This window comes from Onychomys torridus, chromosome 14 (genome assembly GCF_903995425.1).
Source record: "Onychomys torridus chromosome 14, mOncTor1.1, whole genome shotgun sequence".
Taxonomy (NCBI): domain Eukaryota; kingdom Metazoa; phylum Chordata; class Mammalia; order Rodentia; family Cricetidae; genus Onychomys; species Onychomys torridus.
In genome coordinates, this window is record NC_050456.1 from 25,567,275 (window position 1) to 25,575,994 (window position 8,720).

The following is an 8,720-nucleotide window of genomic DNA, read 5'->3' on the forward strand; positions in this document are numbered from 1 at the left end:
AGTAGGCCTTGCCTTGGAAGAGGTGGGAATGGGGGTTGGGATGGGGGGAATGCTGGGGGATGGTAGGAGGGAGGGGAGGAGATCTGTGGTATGTAAAATGAATAGAAAATTTCTTAATAAAAAAAACCTGGGTATCAAGTCCCTAATGCTGAAGATATTACATGCTCTGATTTCAAAATATGTAGAAATCAAGTTACACCTGAACTGAAAGCTCCCCCACTGTTGGCTGGCATCTATAGAGATGGCAGGCACCATGAAGTATAACAAAGAATTGTTTCCAACGGTTCAGCTCTGGACCCTGGATGTTATACTATCTGCGTGCCAGGTAATATTTTCCCACTGCTGAAAGAGTGACATGGCTGCTATGAATGTGAGGAGGTTTGAATGAGAACGGCCCCAGTAGGCTCATGTATTTGAACATTTGGTTCAAAGTTGGTGGAACTGTTTGGGAAGGAGTAGGAGGTGTGGCCTTGTTGGAGAAAGTGTTTCAGTGGGGGCTAGGATTTGAGCTTTCAATGTCCTTGCTGTACCTAGTTAGCATTCTTCTTCTTCTCTCTCTCTCTCTCTCTCCTCTCTCCTCTCCTCTCCTCCCCTCCCCTCCTCCTCCTCCTCCTCCTCCTCCTTTTCTTCTTCTTCTTCTTCTTCTTCTTCTTCTTCTTCTTCTTCTTCTTCTTCTTCTCTCTCTCTCTCTCTCTCTCTCTCTCTCTCTCTCTCTCTCTCTCTCTCTCTCCCTCATGTTTGTAGATAAGGTGTAACTCCCAGATACTTCTCCAGGACTGTGGCTGCCTGCCTGCCACAATGATGATAATGGATTAAGCCTCTGAGAGTGTAAGCAAACCCTCAACCAAATGCTTTCCTTTATTTTTTTTCTTTTAAAAAAAAAGCTGCCTTGGTCAAGTGTCTCTTCAAAGAAACAGAACATCAAGACATCCTTCAAGGCTTCAAGGAACACTGTGGAAGAGTGAGCAGGAAGAATATAAGAGCCAAAGGAAAGAATGGAATGTTGCAAAGCTATTTCTTCTGAGTTGTGAACCTAGCCTTTATTGTCTGTGCCATGTCTCCAGGCCTTGGATCTATTTCTTACAGGCAGGACATGACCATTATTACCATCTCATATCAGAGCAGTCGTGATTATTTGTGTAAGACACTCATAAGATAAAACCTATTAGCATTGAGGGGTTAAAGTTTGTATGGGGTTCAGAGGCCTCCCGGGATGAATGGTACTTGTAAGCCCTCATGCAAACTTCATGAGGCCTTCCCCTCTCCTCAAGTTTATAGAAGAGATTGGAAGATTGATTGGAAGGGGAATCTCTGATGATGTGGTTACAAATACATCACCTGGGGGGTCCTTTGAAGATGCAACCAATAGCCTTAGAAATAGCCTGGGTTGTTTAAGAGTTGCTATGGATAAGATGTGGTTTCTACTAGATCAGATGTAACATATTCCCAGAGCTGGGTGTTTCATTTGGTGACAAGAGATGTCCATTCAGGGACATCTTTTCTTAAGGTTTCCACACTGCTGGTGAGACTCTTCAGGGCTGAGGTGGCTACTACATTGTTGAGGGGCTTCTCTACTTCCTTTAAATCACATGCACTCCTGCAAGTAACTCAGTAGACCAAGCTGGACTTGAACGGAATCTTTTCCTTAGTTTCTTGCTGTCCTCTTATCTGGGATAATACACATTTTGTATGTTTCACTTGGGAATGTCACATAACATTTAAGAATAACTAGTTGGGGTTGGGGATTTAGCTTGCCTAGCAAGCACAAGGCCCTAGGTTTGGTCCTCAGCTCTGAAAAAAAAAAAAGAATAACTAGGAAAGAGAAGTTTATTTTCTCAACATAAAGCAATGCTAAATGTTTAAGGGGATGGAAATGCTAATTGTTCAACTAAGCCCCAACACATTATATATATATATAATTTTTGTATATATATATATATATATAATATATATATAAAATTAACATATTGAGCACCTAAGTATGCATAATTATGATGCTGATTTTTATGCTGTTATTTATTTAAGTAGGGGGCATCCATGCATGCCACAGCACACATGTGCTGATTCAAGGGCAATTTTCAGAAGTGGGTTCTCTCCTTCCGTCGTGTGAGTCTTGCGTATTGAACTCAGGTCATCAGACTGAGTAGAAGCACTTTTATCTGGGCCATCTCACCAGTCTCAGGTTAATTTCTTTGAAGGGAACACAGAGAGGGACAGCTACAACTAAGTGCCATTCGACAGGTCACATTGAAACTCAATGGAAGCTTCCCAGCATGCATACCTATATGAAAGTGATCTAAGTGGAATTTCCAAATACCTGGGGACATGGAGCCCCAATTGGAAATATCTTGTCACCAAATGAAGCCTCCACCCCTGGGTATGGCTTACACATAATCTAGTTGCTGACCAAATAGGCCCCATGGAAACCCTTAAACAAGCCAGGCTATTGCCAAAGCTGTTGGTTGCTCTCCACAAACTGATGGTCAGGCCCTACTGCTGGAAACAACACCTACACAACTCATTGAACATGGGGACTGTAAACTGTTGCCTACCTAGAGCTCTCATTCCTAATGACTAATGCTCATAGTACTGGAAGGTACTCTACATGATACCAAAGGAGAAAGGTAAACACAGCCCCCCCCCCCCCCAAATGACTTGATCTACAGAGCTGATCTGCCTGCAAGATGTACTAGTGCAATAGTGGCATAAACCTTGTGGGAGTAACCAACCAATATCTGAAAGGCTATAAGAAGTAGCTGGAATTTTCCTGTGTTCTGCCCACTCCTGTAGCTGCTCAGACCCAAGTAAACACACAAAGGCTTATATTAATTATAACTGCTTGGCCATTAGCTCAGGCTTATTACTTATGACTTACTAGCTCTTCCATATAAATTAACCCATAATTCTTATCTAAGTGGCTTGGTACCTTTTCTCAGTTCTGCCTTCATATCTTGCTTCCTCTGTGTCTGGCTGGTGACTCCTGACTCAGCCTTCCTCTTCCCAGAATTTTCCTTGTGTGCTTATCCTGCCTATAGTTCCTGCCTGGCTACTGGCCAATAAGCATTTTGTTTATCAACACACATTCACAGCATACAGAGCAACATTTCACAGCAAAGACCCACTCCTTGAGATGGAACCCATCCTCAACACTGCTCAACCTGAGACTAAATAGACCAGGGACCTAGAGGAAACCCAAGTACTGCTGTTTGCCTAAAGGAATGTAGCACCAAAAATGACTCCTAACAATATTCTACTATGCTCATAGATCACTGTCGTAACTCAGACGTCATCAGAGAAGCTTCCTCCTGCAGCAGACAGGAACAAACCAGAGACCATCAGCTGGACAATATGCAAAGCGTGAAAGATCCTGGAACACTTAGTCCTAAATGGGATGTCTCCATCAAACCCCTCCCCTCAAGATCCCTGAAGGGCCTGTGCACACTGCCACAGTCTCTGCAAGTTCACAAATGTGTCCATCTTGTTGTGTTTGGAAGGTCTTGAAGAAGAAGAAGAAGAAGAAGAAGAAGAAGAAGAAGAAGAAGGAGGAGAAGAAGAAGAAGAAGGAGGAGGAGGAGGAGGAGGAGGAGGAGGAGGAGGAAGAGTATAAGAGCCAGAGGGGATGGAGGACACCAAGGAAACAAGACCTTCTAAACACAGCAAGATGGACACACATGTGAACTCACAGAGACTGTGGAAGTGTGCACAGACCCCTTCAGGGGTCTGAATCAGAGGAGGTTCCAGCTTGCAAAAGGAAGTGGATGCAAGCCCCAACCCCTAACCCAGATGCTATCTCCAATTGGTAACTGCTCACAAAGGAAAGTTAAGTTCTCTCTAAAGGAGTCTCACTGGGTGTACAAAGCATTCGTAAGGGCCAGGCCCCATGCCCTGTAATAGATGGCCAACAGAAAACAACTCAATGGCGTTTTGTAGGTTCTTCATCTAATAATGCTTTGTTGGAGCTTTTTTCTTTCTTTCTTTCTTATAGGCTCTTTGTGTACATATTATGGTTTATGGGTTTGCATTTTTATGGGATTTCTGTGTGTAAGAAGGTGTGTTTTCCTGTGTCTGTATGTATTCTTGTAGATTTTCTTTGGCTCTTTTTCTTCTATTTGTTTGTTTTGTCCTATTCTGGTTTGTTTGTTTTTATTTCTTCTAATTTTATATTTTTATACATGTTTTGCAATCTAATAAAAGAGGGGAAGAAGGGGTGTGGATTTGGGTCAGTGGGGAAGTGGGGAGGATCTGCAAGTAGGGGATCCCAATATACTGAATGAAAAAAAAAATGTTTATCTGTCCCTTTGCTGCCAGTGTTCACTATGCGAACTTCCAGGGTGTTTTGAATTAAACAGTGTTGCCTTTTCTGGGATGTAGAATGAAATTACAAGCATATGGTCTTTTGTGACTGTCCTCTTTCATTTACCTCAATGCTTTTAGGATTTATCCATTTTGTAAGTATCAAATAGTTTCTTCATTTCTATTATTAAATAGTATTCTGCTATTGTGAATGTTTATTCACTTGCCAGTTGGTAATGCTTGTTTTGTGACCTTTAGGAATAAAACTGCTATAAATTTTCTATGGGCTTTTGTGTTCCCAGGAATGTGATTATTGGGTTGTGTGGAAACTGGAGGCTTAACATTAAAAGGAAATATTCAATTATTTTCTAAAGTGACTGTGTCATTTTGTATTGCCACCAGAAACAGATGAGGTAGCTCTTAAGGTCCTGGAGAAGTCTCACTAAAGACCAAGATCCACATATGTTGCTGGATCCTAATGGCTCCCTTGGGGGAGGGGGTGAGAAGGCATGGCAACAATGACTCAGACACCTGGAATCAGTTGAAGGCAAACAGCAAACTCATTTATCCAATAACAGGAAAGGCCTTGTATACCCTCCTCCCAGCACCCAACCTGTGTCCCAATCTGGTGGCATTGTGTGGTCATCCCTCACTGGCTAGGCATGATCAGGAACTCTGACAGCACCTGTTGCTAGGCCCTTAGGCAGACTCCACACGATCAGGACCTCTGACAGTGACCAGGAACTCTAACAGTGCCTGTTTGCTGTGGGATAATGCTCTTGTACACTGCTTTAATAAAATGTTGATTGGCCAGTAGCCAGGCAGGAAGTACAGGCAGGGTGAGCAGACAAGGAGAATGCTGGGAAGAGGAAAGGGTGGAGTCAGGAGTCGCCAGCCAGATACAGAGGAAGCAAGATGACAAGGCAGAACTGAGAAAAGGTATCAAGCCATGTGGCTAAACATAGATAAGAATTATGGGTTAATTTAAGTGTAAGAGCTAGTCAGTAATAAGCCTGAGCTAATGGCTGAGCAGTTATAAATAATATTAAGCCTATGAGTAATTATTTTATAAGTGGCTATGGAACCGTGAGTAAGAAAGATGTGTCCTGACCATGGGGGGCCAGGCAGGACTGGAGAAAAGATCTGACTCCATCTGTTGCTAGTCTTTCAGGCAGACTCTAGGTTGACTCATAAGGAAGTACATTATGTGCATGCCTTGGCAACTGGTTTGAGCCAATTTCCTTGATCCTATGGGCCTGTCCTACTACATACATATACAAACAGCAGGAGTGTTTATTATCTTGAGAAAGATCCAGCATGCTGGGACCTGCCATCCCATACAAAGGCAAGATGGCAAAGACCCTGAGAGGGATGTGTGGACTCATTTTAAGCATAGCCAAGGCAGTTAGGTCACTTCAGATGTGATTGGCTTAAGCAAGTGGTAATCGTATTAGTACATTTTAATTGTCCCAGACTAGTCAGGGGCTAGTCAGGGCTACAGTTTTCCATTTTGGGGGCAATCCTGAACAAGTCCCAAACTTTGTCCTTGTTTGATTATCATCTTGAGCTGTTTATGGCTTAGGCCACCAGGCCCCCTCGTCCTTGCTGTCAGGGATGTTGGAGATTGATTGTCCTTTGGTTCTTGCTCAGAAAGCACTTGCTGTGTTCCAAAAGGCAGGGATCGAGGCCTGGTTCTTAACAGAGTTATTAGGGCGGCAGGCTGTCATGATATTTGCCTGGTCCTCTCAGTAGTTGTTCACACTACACTTCTGTGTGTGTTTACTATGGTCAATTGTTTAAATTTTAACTATTTCTGTGTACAGTAGTGTTTTGTTGTGATTTTTGATGTACATCTCCATGGAAACTGACTATTCTGGGCACTTTATTGTGCACTCATCTGTCATCATACCTTCTCGTTTGCATTCTTCTCCAGGAAAGTCATTTGGGGGTGTACTTTGTTATTTTTCACTTGAAAATGGTTCTTTTGATTTGTGACATAAGTCCTTTGCCACAAGCCATCACACCTGAATTATCTTTTCAATATGTTGTATCATTAACTCTACGAGTCTTGGGTTTTCTTTAACAGTGTGGCTTTTAAAGGAGAGTTTTCTGTTTTCATGAAGTTGTTACTTTAAGAGTTTGCTCTTAAGTGCATCATTCATGTTCAAGTTCAAGTTTGCATGGGTAAGTGTTGAGGCACTTTTTCCTTCGTGTGGACATCTATTCCAATAACACTTGTTGAAGAGTCCATCCTTAACCAGGCATGGAGACCACATTTCACACACTTCCAATATACAGGAAGCTAAGGCAATGGCATCATATGTGTTTGTTTGTTTGTTTAAGTTCTCTCTCTCTCTCTCTCTCTCTCTCTCTCTGACAGAGTCTTAATACACAGCCCTGGGTAGCCTGGAATTAATAATTAATTCACTGTGTAGATCAGGTTATCCTTGAACTCACAGAGATCTGCCTGCCTCTGCCTTCTGAGTGCTGGGATTAAAGCTTGAGCCACCATATACAACTTATCTTTTTCAGTTACCTATGCTTCTCTATAATGAATCAATTGACCACATATTTATGAGCTTTCCATAGACTCACAAATTTTTCCATAACAATGCTATATTAATTATTTTAAATTAATGTAACTTTCTTTATATTATTCTTAAAGTCAGGTAATAAGAATCCTGCTCGTTTATTACTTTTTTCAGCTTTGTTTTATATATCTGTAATTTGAATTTCCATACAAATTTCAGGATTTGCTTGTATGTTCTTTTTAAGAATTAGTTTTATTTTCAAAAATACATCTATTTCTTTCTCTCTCTCCCTGTACTCTCTATGTGTGTCTGTGTATGTGTGGCCATGTGCACGTGTGTGTGTGTGTGTGTGTGTGTGTGTGTGTGTGTGTGCACACGCACGTGTGCATGTGTGTTTGAGTATGGAGTTCACTGGATGACTTGTAGAGGTTGAGTCTCTCCTTCCACCATGTGGAGCTCTGGGATTGAACTGCGATCATCAGGCTTAGCAGCAAGTGCTTTTACCCACTGTGTTATCTCACAGAACCTCCCCTGTCTGTTCTGAAGATTGTTATTAAAACTTTTTGAAACTATACATAAATTTAGAAAAGAATTGTTATTTTCTATTTTTCTCTTTTTTAAATTTAGTATATATTTTAAGCAAAAGAAACTCAAAGTTTTTTGTTTTTTGTTTTTGTAGTTTTTTTTTGAGATAGGATTTCTCTGTGTAGCTTTGCACCTTTCCTGGAACTCACTTTGTAGCCCAGGCTAGCCTTGAACTCACAGAGATCCACCTGCCTCTGCCTCCTGAGTGCTGGGATTAAAGGCATGCGCCACCACCACTCGGCTTCAAAGTTTTTTTTAAACAAAAAATTATGTACATATTGACTGGCTCTCTGAACCACACTTGAGAGGTCCTGAGAACTCCCAAGTACTGATATACTATAAACATTGAGACTTCTGATTAATAAATACAGTATATAACTTTATTTACTTAGAATGTAATTGGAAGTTTTCCTGTGTCCTGCAGCCACTCAGACCCAAGTAAACACACAGAGGCTTATATCAATTATGAATTGCATGGACATGGCCTATGGCTCAATTTCCTTGCTGGCTAGTTCTTATAACTAAACTCAGCCCATTTCTATTAATCTATATGTCTCCATATATTCAATGGCTTTACCTGTGTGCTGTTGCATGCTGCTCCCTGGATGGCAGGATTGATTTTTCATTCTATGTGTATATAGACCTGCTTATTTTGTTAAATTTATCTCTGAGAATTTGATTTTATATCACAAATGCTATTTTATACTTCAACTGCCTAATGTTCATTGATTGCAAATTTCATTTTTATTACTGTCTTTATATCCCATCATCTGTTTTTTATTGAAAATAATATTTTAGACAATATATTCTGACCTTCTGACCACAGTTTTCTCTCCTTCATCTCCTCCCAGATTCTTCCCACCTCCAACTCCATGCCTTCTTTCTTTTCTCTTTAGAAAACAAACAGGCAAATAAAATAAACAAACAAATCAATAAAATTAAAAAGAGAAAGAAAAAAGGCATTAGAAAACACACACACACACACACACACACACACACACACACACACACACACACCTGTGTGTAGAAGCCCACAAAGGACTCCAGTTTATGGCTTGATTTCATTTTGACTCAAGGTCAGAGAGTTCAAGCTTCTTTTTGTTCTTTAAGGCAGGATAATAGGATGTTTGGCCAAAGGCATGGTTACCAGATGTCTTGAGAATTAAGGAGGTGTTTACACTTGTTTATACCTTAAACCATGGTGTCCTTGAGAGGGGGAGGTCTTTTTCCCCCTTGCTTTGAGTATAAAAAGGCCATGAGAAATAAACTCAGGGATGATGTGATATTGACCCAGAGCCTTCTTGATGTTAT